Source organism: Gossypium arboreum, chromosome 7, assembly GCF_025698485.1.
Source record: "Gossypium arboreum isolate Shixiya-1 chromosome 7, ASM2569848v2, whole genome shotgun sequence".
NCBI classification, from domain to species: Eukaryota; Viridiplantae; Streptophyta; class Magnoliopsida; order Malvales; family Malvaceae; genus Gossypium; species Gossypium arboreum.
This window is the reverse complement of record NC_069076.1, coordinates 61648381-61663874: the sequence shown is the minus strand read 5'-3', so window position 1 is coordinate 61663874 and position 15494 is coordinate 61648381.

Here is a 15494-nt window from a genome sequence, read left to right as displayed (position 1 = left end):
TATAAGCCATTTTCGCATGGCTATCCAAATATATACAACACCAAAGTACTTGACTAATAACAAAAAAAAGGGGTGTCCTATACATGCCATTTCAAAGTTCTACCAAAAGTGTACCAAAAGGAGCTTTGATAGTGTGGGCGACTTCGACTTCAAAAATCCCGAGTCCGATAGCTGAAGAACCAAAATCTATAAAACAGAGATTTATAGAAGCGGAGTAAGCATTTAATGCTTAGTAAGTTTGGAGCCATAAAATTTGACACAACTAAAATGTAGCATTCATATGGCTAAATGGATAATTTGACATGCACAAATTCTCAATATCATACTTACTTCACATTACCAACCCTTATATTCATACACAAAAGATCAACATAGCCAAAGGCGGTAGCTCATTTATCGATTGAGCGAATACTTATTTGTAAGGGATCAACTAATTCAAAGCACATACGAAACATACCTCATCGCTGGGATTTTACGAGCGTATTAATTGAAACTATTACAGCAAGGTCGCTCATTCCCAAGCCAAGTACCTTCGGGATTTAACCGGATATAACTACTGCTCGAATGCCTCCGGATATAGCCGGATATAGTAACTTCATACGAATGCCTTCGGGACTTAGCTCGGATATAGTAACTCGCATACGAATGCCTTTGGGACTTAGCCCGATATAGTAACTCGCACAAATGCCTTCGGACTTAGCCCTAACTAGTCACTAGCGCAAATGCCTTCGGGACTTAGCCCGGTTATCATCCAAAATTCATGCACATATCAACAAATCATGACACATTTATATTCCATTTTCATAATCGAGTTCAAACACAAGTCACGATTAAGCAATCCCATTTTCGGCTCACTAGCCACATACAAACAGCATGGTTTAGTTTGCTTTATGACACGATCTCTATGCACATACGGCTATCCGTCACACGTATAGACAAATTAACTCAACATAAAATTCAAGTAGAATCATCATATCACCAGTATATTTGTTACGCTCATGCGTCATGACTTAATCAAATCGTAAACTAAGTCTCGTTATCAAAACTTACCTCGGATGTTGTCGAACGATTTCGATGGCTATTCGACCACTTTTTCCTTCCCTTTATTGGATTTAGATCCCCTTTGCTCTTGAGCTTAATTTAAACAAATAAATTCATTTAATTATTTTTCACTTGGGCAATTCCATTCAATACATGTATGTCATACAATTTAAGTACAATGACCTTGCTCAATACTATTTAAATATCATGCATTACCGAATTTCATCAACACCATCTAACTTCATATAGAAACACGTATCGTCCTAGGTCGGTACACAAGTCAAATGCATTATTTAAATTGTCAAAGTCCACAATTTAGTCATATTTCTCTATCATAGTTTCTTCACCTAAACCGAATTAGCAAGCCCATATAGTCCTTGGCCGAATGCTATTTAACCCAAGTCATCAAGAATTTCATTATTCAACACCTTAGATATCCATAGCTAAATAGGTTATTTGTACATACATATATATACATAAGTGCATAGATACTATGTTACTAACAATTATTTCCTTGCTTAGCAGCCGAACCAATATACAAATTACTTCATATCTACCCGTCACGTTTTCTCTACTTAAACCGAATAAACTTGCACATAAGGTCCTTGGCCGAACCTCACTAAAAACAAGTCAACCAAAATCTTAGTATTTATCTTGTGTATAACCTTATTTACCTTCCAAAATCACAAAACATCAAACTCTTATTGTTTATGTACAAGGCCGAATCTTAACATGATCCAACCTCCAACTCATTCCTTTCAACAACCAAAACCGAATGTTCAAGCCATCACCGAGATTTCGAAATTTTGCCATGGTTTGTGTAAGAAATTAGCTAATTAACTAGAAACAAGTTTAAAACTTAAGAATTTAACACAACATACTAACCTCCCCTTAAGCTCAAGGTGACCAAAACCTCTCTTCTTCCTCTTTTCAAACCGGCCAAGAAGAACCAAAGGATGAAGCCTTTCCTTTTCTTTTTTTTTCTAGTTTCGGCAAAATGGGGGAACAACCACACACTTTTTTTTTTCTTTGTTTTCATCATATTCCCTGTGACAGCCTTAAAACGACCCTAGTCGAAATGTGGTTTCGGGACCACAAAACCAAGGCATAAAAATAATTTAATATTTATTTTATTGCCTATAATGTGTGTTAACTCATGTGTGATATTTTTTATGCTTTGATTTAGAATTATAGATGTGAATTTCACTAGAAAGGACCTAGTAATAAACTTTGAAAGTATGAGGGAAATGTGTGATGACTAATTAAAGGATGCATGCAAAACAATGGACTTGCATGTCAAATTCCCCCTAGCTAGTGGCCGCCATGACAAGGATTTATGGGCAAAAATCATGTCATGAAACATGTTTGGTAAATGGGTTATGATGGAAAGAATAAAATAAGGGTATGGAATAAACAATTAATGTTAGTAGATGAGAAACAAAAAAAAAAAAAGTGTCCATCTTCCTCCATAGCTTGGCGAATGTCCTAAAGAAAGAAAGAAAAAATTTTGTTCATCTCTTTTCACTCTCTTGTTGGCGAAAATACTAAGGATAAGGAAGGAGTTTTGCTTCATACTTGGTTTGGAAGAGGATTAGGAAGAGGTTGGCTAAACTTGCATCAAGATTAAGGTATGTTTGAGGTTCATGCATGTTTTTAGTTGCTAGCTTAATGTTCTTGTTAGCCCATGGTTCAAATCCTTGTTATGTCATGGGAATGAAATTCGCCAAAGTGAATGTGGTGTTAATGCCATTGCATGTTAAATAACAAGCTTGAAAGTGATACATGTGATGGAGGATTGAAGATTCTTAGATTTTCTTTTAGCATTTTTTTGAATGAGATACTAAGTTCTTTGTTTCACCATGACCAAATTGAAATGGTGTGGTGTTGTGGTATTCGCCATGATATATCCATAAGTATAATTCATGCATGTTGCATGGTAAGTAAGATTTAAGCTTTGGAAATGTGTATATATTTGGATATAAGCCACTTGAGAATTGGCCCTTGCACCTACATGAATATATGTTTGCACATGATGGATTGGTATGACATATATACTAATTCAAAGTGTATATTTGCTTGTGATGATGTGTTGATTATGAAGTAAATAAGAGATGTGCAATGAATTACGATATGTAATGTGTTAGTAGTAAAATGTATGCTGTTTTTTTTTTGTGTGGTATTAAGTGTATATTCGCCACATGAGGGGTAATTAGTGTGCATGCATTCGGTTTGAGGCAAGCATATTGATGCCTATTCTTGGCTTAGAAAATTGGCTAAGAGGAATATTAACTAATGTGTTGAGTTCGATTTATGATTTCGTACATATGCAACTTTGATGCCTAATGTATATAAGGGCCAAGTACTTTGAACTTCACGTTGATGTTTGAATGTATTGAATTGCTTGTTGTGATGTAAAAATGTGCATGACCATTGTGTATTTGAGCTAAAGGATGGCCATATGACCATTTACACTCCTTGTCATATTCGCCATAAGCTATCATGATGAGATTTTAATAAGTTAAATTTGTGTGAATTAGCTCAAGAGCAAAGGGAGCTAAATCCGATAAAGGGAAGGAAAAAGTAGTTGAATAGTCGTCGAAATCGCTCGACAACATCCGAGGTAAGTCTTGAGTGATGACCCTACTTGAATTATATCAAAATTATGCTCCTTGTTTGTGTGGCCATTGAGCCGAAATAGTAAAGGTTGATAAATATTTTGTGTTAGAGCTTTAGTAACGAAAATGAACTATGGACGTGTCTTGAATATTGATATATGTGTAAGTGAACATTGGAAATATATCCGGGCTAAGACCCGAAGGCATTCGTGCGAGTTGATATATCCGGGCTAAGACCAAAGGCATTCGTGCGAGTTGATATATCCGGCTAAGACCAAGGCATTCGTGCGAGTTGATATATCCGGGCTAAGACCGAAGGCATTCGTGCGAGTTGATATATCCGGGCTAAGACCAAGGCCTTTGTGCAAGTCACCAAATCCGGGTTATGACCAAGGCAATCGTCTGATCGCTATATCCGGTTAAATCCGAAAGTATGTGATTCGAAGTGAGCAATCTTGCTGTGAAAATTTCAGCTTATACACTTGTGAAAATTCCAGCAATGAGGTATGTTTGTATGTGCTTGTACTAATTGAATTCTTACAAGTAAGTATCGCTAAGTTGATAACGAGCTACCGGCCTTGGGCTAAGTTGTTCTTTTGTGTATGAACATAAGGGTCGGTGATGTGAAATAAGTATGAGTATGGGAATGTGAATTAGTAAAGTGGTTTAATTAGCCATGTGAATAAAATACCTTAGTCAAAGCTGATTTCATTGCTTGAGACTTACTAAGCATTAAAATGCTTACCCGTTGCTTTGGCTCTCTGTTTTATAGGTTTCGCTTCGTTAGCTATCGGATTCGGGATCAAAGAAGTCAAGTCATCCACACTATCGAAGCCCCATTTTGGTACAAATTTTGGTTGAACTTTGAAATGGCATGTATAGGACCATCCTTTGTTGAAGGTCATGTACCTTCGGTTTGTGTAAACTTGGATAGCCATGCGAAAATGGCTTATATACGTTTTAGCATAGAACTATAATCGTTTGTATGTTGACCCTTATGAGGTATGGAATTATTTTGAAACGATTAGCCATTGGAATGGTTAATCATGATCACGCTTTGTGCTATGTATGTAAAAAGGGCCAATTGAATCATGGAAAGTATGAAATAGGTAAAGCCTACTAAAGGCAGATGCTGACAGCAGCAGTGACGTGGATGTGAAAAATCACTAAAAATAGTAGGAATGGTATTAAATAGCAAATAAATTATGTAAGTGTACCTTGATGAATCTACTTTCATATGGAAGAAACGAAATGGTCATATGAGTTATAAGTTAACAGATTTTAAAGTTCTTGTGAAATAGGGCCAGAACGGTTTCTGGATCCCCTGTTCCAACTTTGGAAAATCATTGTAAATTAACCAGAGATAATTAGGAGTCATTCCATATATGTGTAGATTCCTCTCTGAGTCTAGTTTCTATAGAAACAAACGGCATCAGTATTGAAGCCCTGTACAGGAGATATCCAATTCGTAACGCACAAAGGTCAGTGTAGTCGATCCCTACAACAGGCGAGACTTTAACTAATAAACTGTACTAATTGGCTCGACCAAAAATTCTAGAAAAAAATATGTAGATGGACATATGAGTCTAGTTTCAGGAAAAATTTACGGAACTGATTTTCGAGTTGTAAAACTCAAGTTATGAATTTTGGAGCGACTAGTACTCAGATTGGCAGCTTGTCTGAAAATTGTCAATAAGTGGGTTGAAGTCTGTTAACACCTTGCGTTCGACTCCGGCGACGGTCTCGGGTTCGGGGTGTTACAATTTTATTGGTATCAGAGCTACGGTTTAGTCGATTCTAGGACTACCGTAATGCGTTTGGGTCTAGCTATACATGCCATTTTATGTGATTATATGATAGTGTGGTGATTTCTGACGTTTGAACTTGTGTTTATTTATAGTAATGGATCCGATCCCAACCGAAGCGATAGCTGATGATGTGGAGAGTGTGGCGCCTGCTCCCTTTAAGGGACAGCGCCGGCCGGACTCTCAACTGTTGCTAGTAATCCGAATGATGAGGCTAGACAAGCCTTTTATAGCGTGATGAATGATTGGTTCAACCAATACATTCGAACTAATACTACTGTTCCACAACCTCCATTCCCAACAAACACATTTTCAGCACCTACAATGCCTCCGTTAATTGACCAAATAAGGTCGAATAAGCCCCAGTTGATAGAATCCGAAAACATGGGGCTACTGAATTTAAAGCTACGGATAGTGATGATGCCGAGCAAGTCAATTTTGGTTGGACAACACGATCCGAACTTTCGATGAGCTATCTTGTACACCGATGAATGCCTAAAGTGTACCATCTCCTTGCTACGTGATTACGCCTACTATTGGTGGAGTACTCGACTTGTTGTGCCCATGAACAAGTAACTTGGGAGTTCTTCCAAACCGAGTTTCGGAAAAAGTATATCGGTCGATTTATGGACCAAAAGCGAAAGGAATTTCTCGAACTTAAACAAGGTTCCATGTCGGTTACCGACTATGAGCGAAAATTCGTGAGGCTTAGCCAGACGCGAGAATGCATTTCTTGAAGTGTGATGTAAACGCTTGAAGATGGACTGAATGATGAGATAAAGTCGTATGTTGGCATTTTGGAAATCCGAGAGTTTGTGACTCTCGTCGAGCGAGCGATGCAAAGCCGAGGAGTTTAGTATGGAGAAAAGGAAAGTGAAGCGGGAGCAAGGGAGTTTCAGTAAGAGGTATTCGGGAAGCCCTTCCAACATCATCAAAGAAACTTAGAGATGGCTTAGGCCGATCTAGAGACACTTCGGCTTTTCTAGACGAGATCGCGATCGACCCCTGTGACCACACGAATCACTTGATCGCCATGATGGTGGGAATGATCGACGAGAGAGACGGAGTGCGATATTGTGGCAAATGGCATTTTGGAAGTCAGAGATTCCGTGACCGCTCTGTTACAAGTGTGGATCAGTTGACCACTTCATTAAAGATTGCCCGAGGTTGTGCGAGCAGAATGTAGATCGGAGTGGGAAACCGGGTACTACCACCGCTCGAGGTAGACCATCCGGAAATACGGGCAAGGCTAGTGGTGGTCGAGAGGATCTAGAGATCTGCGACCAGATCCGAGGCTCGCGCTCCAGCTAGGACTTATGCTATCTGGCAAGCGCGAGGATGCCTCCTCGCCGGATGTTATTACTGGTACTTTCACTCTCTTTGATACTAATGTGATTGCTTTGATTGACCTGGTTCTACTCATTCTTATATATGCGAAACCTTAGCATCCAAAGAAGACTTTACCTATTGAGTCTCTTGAGTTCGTAATTCGGTGTCAAATCCTTTGGGTCGTTATGTGCTGGTCGACAAAGTGTGTAAGAAATGCCCCTAGTAATTGAGGTACATTGCTTTTCCGTGGACTTGATGCTTTTGCCGTTCGATGAATTTGATGTTATTCTTGGGTTGGATTGGTTGACCGTGCATGATGCGGTTGTGAATTGCAAAAGCAAGACTATTGATTTGAGATCGCAAACAACGAGATGATCCGAGTTGAGTCTACGAACTTGAAGGGTTGCCACCGTAATATCATCAATGTTGGCCCGAAATATGTAAGAAAAGGGTGTGAAGCATACCTTGCGTATATACTTGATGATAAGGAGTTAGGAATAGAACCCAAATCATGCGGTGGTTTGTGAATACCGGACGTTTTTCCCAAGAATTGCGGGTTTGCCACTGTTCGGAGATAGAGTTTGGCATTGAGCTTGTACAGGACCACACCGATTTCGATAGCTCCATATCGTATGGCACCAACGGAATTAAAGGAGTTGAAAGCTTCGGTTGCAAGAGTTGATGGATAGAGGTTTTGCTCGCCGAGTTTTTCACCTTGGGGTGCACCGGTGTTGTTTGTGAAAAGAAGGGCGGAACCATGAGGTTGTGCATCGACTATCGTCGACAATAAAGTGACAATAAAGAACAAGTATCCGTTACCACGTATCGATGATTTGTTCGATCAACTGAAGGAGCCTCGGTGTTCTCAAAATAGATTTGAGATCGGGCTATTATCGATTCATGAATCCGAGATTCGGACATACCCAAAACCGCCTTGAGCGAGATATGGTCACTACGAGTTCTTAGTGATGCCGTTTGGGCTCACTAATGCCCTGCGGTATTTATGGATTTGATGAATCGGATCTTGGATCATATTTGGATCGGTTCGTAGTTGTGTTCATCGGCGACATCTTGGTCTATTCAAGAGATGAGACCGAACATGCGAGCACACGAGATTAGTGTTGCAAATTTTACGGGATAAGCGGTTATATGCTAAGTTTAGCAAGTGTGAGTTACGGTTAAGAGAGGTTAGCTTCTTGGGTCACGTGGTATCGCATCGGGTATTCGAGTCGACCCAAGCAAAATTTCAGCCATACTTAACGGAAACCTCCAAGAAATATTCTTGAGGTTCGAGCTTTTTGGGACTTGCTTACTACCGACGGTTTGTAAAAGGATTCTCGATGATAGCCACACCCATGACGGCCTTGAAAGATGTCAAGTTTGAATGGACGGAAAAGTGTCGAAAAAGTTTTGACCAATTGAAAACTCATTTGACGGAAGCTCGAAGACTAATACGGCCGAATCGGCAAAGAGTTTGTCATCTATAGTGACGCCTCCCTACTTGGGTTAGGTTGCGTATTGATGCAAGAAGGTCGAGTTGTGGCCTATCGTCGAGACAATTAAAGCCACATGAGAAAAATTATCCGACCCATGATCTCGAATTGGTCGCCATCGTATTCGCCTTAAAGATATGGCGACATTACTTATTTGGTGAGAAGTGCCATGTGTATTCGGATCACAAAAGTCTCAAATATTTGATGACTCAAAGAGACTTAAATCTGCGACAAAGATGTTGGCTCGAGTTGTTAAAGGATTATGAGCTGGTCATTGACTATCACCCGGAAAGGCTAATGTGGTTGCGGATGCCTTAAGCCGAAATCACTTTGCTTTGCTTCTGACGATGAATGTACACTTGTCTATCCTACCCGACAATGTGTTAGTAGCGAATTAAAGGCCAAACCATTGTTGACTCATCAAATTCGTGAAGCTCGGAAAATTGATGAGGAGTTGCGTGCAAAACGGGCCGAGTGTGTTACGAACAAGGAATCGGAGTGTCAAATTGATGATGACGATTGTTTGAGGTTCGAAGTCGTTTGTGTGTTCCAAAGAATTGAACTTATTTCGATAATTCGAACGAAGCTCATTGTAGCCGAATGGCAATCCACCCGGGAGTACGAAGATGTACAATGAGTTGAAACGTCGGTTTTGGTGGCATGGTATGAAACGAGACATCTCCGACTTTGTTGCAAGATGTTTAATATGTCAACAAGTGAAAGCGGAGCATCAAGTGCCTTCGAGGTTACTTGACCGATCACGATACCCGAGTGGAAATGGGATCGAGTCACAATGGACTTTGTGTCCGGACCGCCGTTGTCAACAAGTAAGAAGGATGCAATTTGGGTTATTATTGATAGGCCGACTAAGTCGGCTCACTTTATCCTGTGCGTATGGATTTTCATTGGATAAACTAGGTGAATTGTACGTTTCTCAGTTGTGAGGTTACACGGTACCGATTTACATTGTGTCGGATAGAGATCCGAGGTTCACCTCGCGATTTTGGAAGAAATTACAAGAAGCATTGGGCACCAAGTTGCATTTCAAGACCGCCTTTCACCCCCAAACCGATGGTCAATCCGAGCGTATAATTCGGATACTTGAGGATATGTTGAGATGTTGCATCCTCGAGTTCGATGGTTCATGGGAGCGGTACCTACCTTTGATTGAATTCGCACAACAATAGTTTTCAATCAAGTATTAAGATGGCGCCTTACGAGGCTTTATGCGGGCGTAAATGCCGTACACCATTGTTTTGGACCGAGCTCGGTGAGAACAAAATTTTTGGAGTGGATTTGATTAAAGATGCTGAATGAAAGTAAAAGTAATCCGTGAAAATCGAAGATAGCCTCCGATCGTCGAAAATCGTATGCGGATTTGAAGCGAAAGGACATTGAGTATCGGTGGGAGATAAAGTGTTTCTTAAAGTTTCGCCGTGGAAAAAGATACTCGATTCGGTAGTAAGGGCAAGTTGAGCCGAGATTCATTGGGCCGTCTGAAATCTCCGAACGAGTTGGCCTAGTTGCGTATCGTTTGATCTTGCCCCGAACTTGAAAAGATTCTAACGTCTTCCATGTTTCAATGCTTCGACGCTATAGATCGATCCGTCGCACGTAATTAGTCCATCAGAGGTTGAAATTCAAGCCGATATGAGTTATGAAGAAGAACCGATTCGTATCCTAGCTCGTGAAATGAAAGAGTTGCGAAACAAAAGGGTTCCGCTAGTGAAAGTGTTATGGCTCAAACACGGGATAGAAGAAGCTACTTGGGAACCCGAGAACTCTATGAAAGAGCAATATCCAAACCTATTTACCGGTAAGATTTTGGGACGAAAATTTCTAAAGTGGGGAGAGTTGTGACGACCTTAAAACGACCCTAGTCGAAATGTGGTTTCGGGACCACAAAACCAAGGCATAAAAATAATTTAATATTTATTTTATTGCCTATAATGTGTGTTAACTCATGTGTGATATTTTTATGCTTTGATTTAGAATTATAGATGTGAATTTCACTAGAAAGGACCTAGTAATAAACTTTGAAAGTATGAGGGAAATGTGTGATGACTAATTAAAGGATGCATGCAAAACAATGGACTTGCATGTCAAATTCCCCCTAGCTAGTGGCCGCCATGACAAGGATTTATGGGCAAAAATCATGTCATGAAACATGTTTGGTAAATGGGTTATGATGGAAAGAATAAAATAAGGGTATGGAATAAACAATTAATGTTAGTAGATGAGAAACAAAAAAAAAAAAAGTGTCCATCTTCCTCCATAGCTTGGCGAATGTCCTAAAGAAAGAAAGAAAAAATTTTGTTCATCTCTTTTCACTCTCTTGTTGGCGAAAATACTAAGGATAAGGAAGGAGTTTTGCTTCATACTTGGTTTGGAAGAGGATTAGGAAGAGGTTGGCTAAACTTGCATCAAGATTAAGGTATGTTTGAGGTTCATGCATGTTTTTAGTTGCTAGCTTAATGTTCTTGTTAGCCCATGGTTCAAATCCTTGTTATGTCATGGGAATGAAATTCGCCAAAGTGAATGTGGTGTTAATGCCATTGCATGTTAAATAACAAGCTTGAAAGTGATACATGTGATGGAGGATTGAAGATTCTTAGATTTTCTTTTAGCATTTTTTTGAATGAGATACTAAGTTCTTTGTTTCACCATGACCAAATTGAAATGGTGTGGTGTTGTGGTATTCGCCATGATATATCCATAAGTATAATTCATGCATGTTGCATGGTAAGTAAGATTTAAGCTTTGGAAATGTGTATATATTTGGATATAAGCCACTTGAGAATTGGCCCTTGCACCTACATGAATATATGTTTGCACATGATGGATTGGTATGACATATATACTAATTCAAAGTGTATATTTGCTTGTGATGATGTGTTGATTATGAAGTAAATAAGAGATGTGCAATGAATTACGATATGTAATGTGTTAGTAGTAAAATGTATGCTGTTTTTTTTTTGTGTGGTATTAAGTGTATATTCGCCACATGAGGGGTAATTAGTGTGCATGCATTCGGTTTGAGGCAAGCATATTGATGCCTATTCTTGGCTTAGAAAATTGGCTAAGAGGAATATTAACTAATGTGTTGAGTTCGATTTATGATTTCGTACATATGCAACTTTGATGCCTAATGTATATAAGGGCCAAGTACTTTGAACTTCACGTTGATGTTTGAATGTATTGAATTGCTTGTTGTGATGTAAAATGTGCATGACCATTGTGTATTTGAGCTAAAGGATGGCCATATGACCATTTACACTCCTTGTCATATTCGCCATAAGCTATCATGATGAGATTTTAATAAGTTAAATTTGTGTGAATTAGCTCAAGAGCAAAGGGAGCTAAATCCGATAAAGGGAAGGAAAAAGTAGTTGAATAGCCATCGAAATCGCTCGACAACATCCGAGGTAAGTCTTGAGTGATGACCCTACTTGAATTATATCAAAATTATGCTCCTTGTTTGTGTGGCCATTGAGCGAAATAGTAAAGGTTGATAAATATTTTGTGTTAGAGCTTTAATAACGAAAATGAACTATGGACGTGTCTTGAATATTGATATATGTGTAAGTGAACATTGGAAATATATCCGGGCTAAGACCGAAGGCATTCGTGCGAGTTGATATATCCGGGCTAAGACCAAGGCATTCGTGCGAGTTGATATATCCGGCTAAGACCGAAGGCATTCGTGCGAGTTGATATATCCGGCTAAGACCGAAGGCATTCGTGCGAGTTGATATATCCGGCTAAGACCAAGGCCTTTGTGCAAGTCACCAAATCCGGGTTATGACCCGAAGGCAATCGTGCGAGTCGCTATATCCGGTTAAATCCCGAAAGTATGTGATTCGGAAGTGAGCAATCTTGCTGTGAAAATTTCAGCTTATACACTTGTGAAAATTCCAGCAATGAGGTATGTTTGTATGTGCTTGTACTAATTGAATTCTTACAAGTAAGTATGCGCTAAGTTGATAACGAGCTACCGGCCTTGGGCTAAGTTGTTCTTTTGTGTATGAACATAAGGGTCGGTGATGTGAAATAAGTATGAGTATGGGAATGTGAATTAGTAAAGTGGTTTAATTAGCCATGTGAATAAAATACCTTAGTCAAAGCTGATTTCATTGCTTGAGACTTACTAAGCATTAAAATGCTTACCCGTTGCTTTGGCTCTCTGTTTTATAGGTTTATTTCGTTAGCTATCGGATTCGGGATCAAAGAAGTCAAGTCATCCACACTATCGAAGCCCCATTTTGGTACAAATTTTGGTTGAACTTTGAAATGGCATGTATAGGACCATCCTTTGTTGAAGGTCATGTACCTTCCGGTTTGTGTAAACTTGGATAGCCATGCGAAAATGGCTTATATCGTTTTAGCATAGAACTATAATCGTTTGTATGTTGACCCTTATGAGGTATGGAATTATTTTGAAACGATTAGCCATTGGAATGGTTAATCATGATCACGCTTTGTGCTATGTATGTAAAAAGGGCCAATTGAATCATGGAAAGTATGAAATAGGTAAAGCCTACTAAAGGCAGATGCTGACAGCAGCAGTGACGTGGATGTGAAAAATCACTAAAAATAGTAGGAATGGTATTAAATAGCAAATAAATTATGTAAGTGTACCTTGATGAATCTACTTTCATATGGAAGAAACGAAATGGTCATATGAGTTATAAGTTAACAGATTTTAAAGTTCTTGTGAAATAGGGCCAGAACGGTTTCTGGATCCCCTGTTCCAACTTTGGAAAATCATTGTAAATTAACCAGAGATAATTAGGAGTCATTCCATATATGTGTAGATTCCTCTCTGAGTCTAGTTTCTATAGAAACAAACGGCATCAGTATTTAAGCCCTGTACAGGGAGATATCCAATTCGTAACGCACAAAGGTCAGTGTAGTCGATCCCTACAACAGGCGAGACTTTAACTAATAAACTGTACTAATTGGCTCGACCAAAAATTCTAGAAAAAAATATGTAGATGGACATATGAGTCTAGTTTCAGGAAAAATTTACGGAACTGATTTTCGAGTTGTAAAACTCAAGTTATGAATTTTGGAGCGACTAGTACTCAGATTGGCAGCTTGTCTGAAAATTGTCAATAAGTGGGTTGAAGTCTGTTAACACCTTGCGTTCGACTCCGGCGACGGTCTCGGGTTCGGGGTGTTACATTCCCTTTCATTATTTTATTCTCATGCTCCTTATTTTATCATACCTCCCATGAAACACTAACTTAACATGTTTATGACATGTTTTTTTGCCCATCACACTTGGTCCACCATACTTGTCATGGCCGGCCACTACTAATTAGGGAGGGAATTGACATGCAAGTCCCCCCCTTTTTATTTCATGCACTAATATATCCTTATGTTTTGACCTATCACATTTCAAAATTTTCTCACATAAGTCCTATTTACTAAAATTCACCTACAATTAAACAAAATTCAAATATGAAAATTTTCACACATGCATATATACATATAATAAGCATCAAATATGACAACTAATTATTTTTATGACTCGATTTTGTGGCCCCGAAACCACTTCCCGACTAGGGTCACATTAGGGCTGTCACATATATAGTTCGTATTTAATCAAAAAAATAACATCTATTTGCTTATAAACTTACCTCCGACAACAGAAATCGAAACGGGACAACTAATCAACAACTTTGGTTTTCCCCCGATCCAAATACAATTTCTTTGGTTCTTGATCTAGACATATTCAAATTAAACTCATTCAAACATATTTTCACTCAATTTAGTCCAAAAACACATAAATGGTCAAATTACCATTTTACCTCTGACATTTTACACTTTTTACAATTTAGTCCAAATTGCACAAAACACAAAACATGAAAACCTTGCACACCATACTTAGGCCGAATCTTCCTTATGCTCATAAAAGTCCATACATTTCATTTATTTCACATTTTTGTCCCTAGATTTATTATTTTTTCAATTTAGCCCTAATTACTCAAAATCATCAAATTCCAATACAAAACATATTAATCCAAAACATATCTTTCATAATTCATCATCTAACATCACAAAGCTCAATTATTCATCAATGGTATAACTCAAAGTACTCATCAAAATTAGAAATTCAAGCATGGGCTTTGTACATTACACTGTAACGATCTCAAAAACGTAAAAATTATCAAAAACCTAACAAAAACTAACCTTCAATCAAGCTTCTAAAGTGCTAAATACCCTAGTGCTAAATTCCCTAGGCTAAATACCCTAAACCCTAAACCCTAAACATATATTATTTAACATTTTACTAATTTAACCTTTAAACTAAAATTTTAAACCATTATAAATCATGGTAATAACTGTTCAACACTTAAAAAATGGTAATATTGCAACATAAATACTTCATATTATAAAGACAACAACAATTAGGCACTTTCACATTTAACCATCAAATTCTCATTTTACGTGATTAAGCCCTTTTATTAAATTAGACATTCAAACCATAGAAGTAAAACACGAAAATTTCATGGATATTAATTCACACATAATAAACATAGAAAATAATTTTTAAATATTTTTTGACTTGGATTTGTGGTCCCGAAACCACCGTTCTGAATAGGGTCTAAATCGGGCTGTTACAGTCATATTGACCAAGAAAAAATCACTAGACTCATGAAAGATGGTCTTTCAAGTATGCTTAAGGAAGTTAGTATTCCACAATGCGAATCTTAGTTAGAAGGTAAAATGACTAAGAGACCTTTTAATGCGAAAGGTACAAGGGACAACCAACCTTTAGAACTTGTGCACACTGATGTACATGGTCCCATAAGCAATAGTACCCGAGGAGGTTATGGTTATTACGTGACTTCCATCAACGACTATTCTCGATATGGACATGTTTATCTAATGCATTGCAAAAAGCAGAACCTTTGATAAATTTTGAGAGTTTCGTGCAGAAATGGGAAAACAATTAGGTTTACCTATAAAGAATCTTTGGTCTGGCTGAGGTGGGGAATACTTGTGTAATGAGTTCTTAGGATACCTTATAGAGAATAGGATTTTATCCCAGTTGACTACGCTGGGCACTCCATAATAGAATAGGGTATATGAGAGAAAGAATAGAACCTTGTGCATGTTTGTAGGATATCCAAAAGGAATAAATGGTGAATTAGTCTACAATTTGAAAGATAATACGATCAAAGTTTCTACTCATACTACTTTCC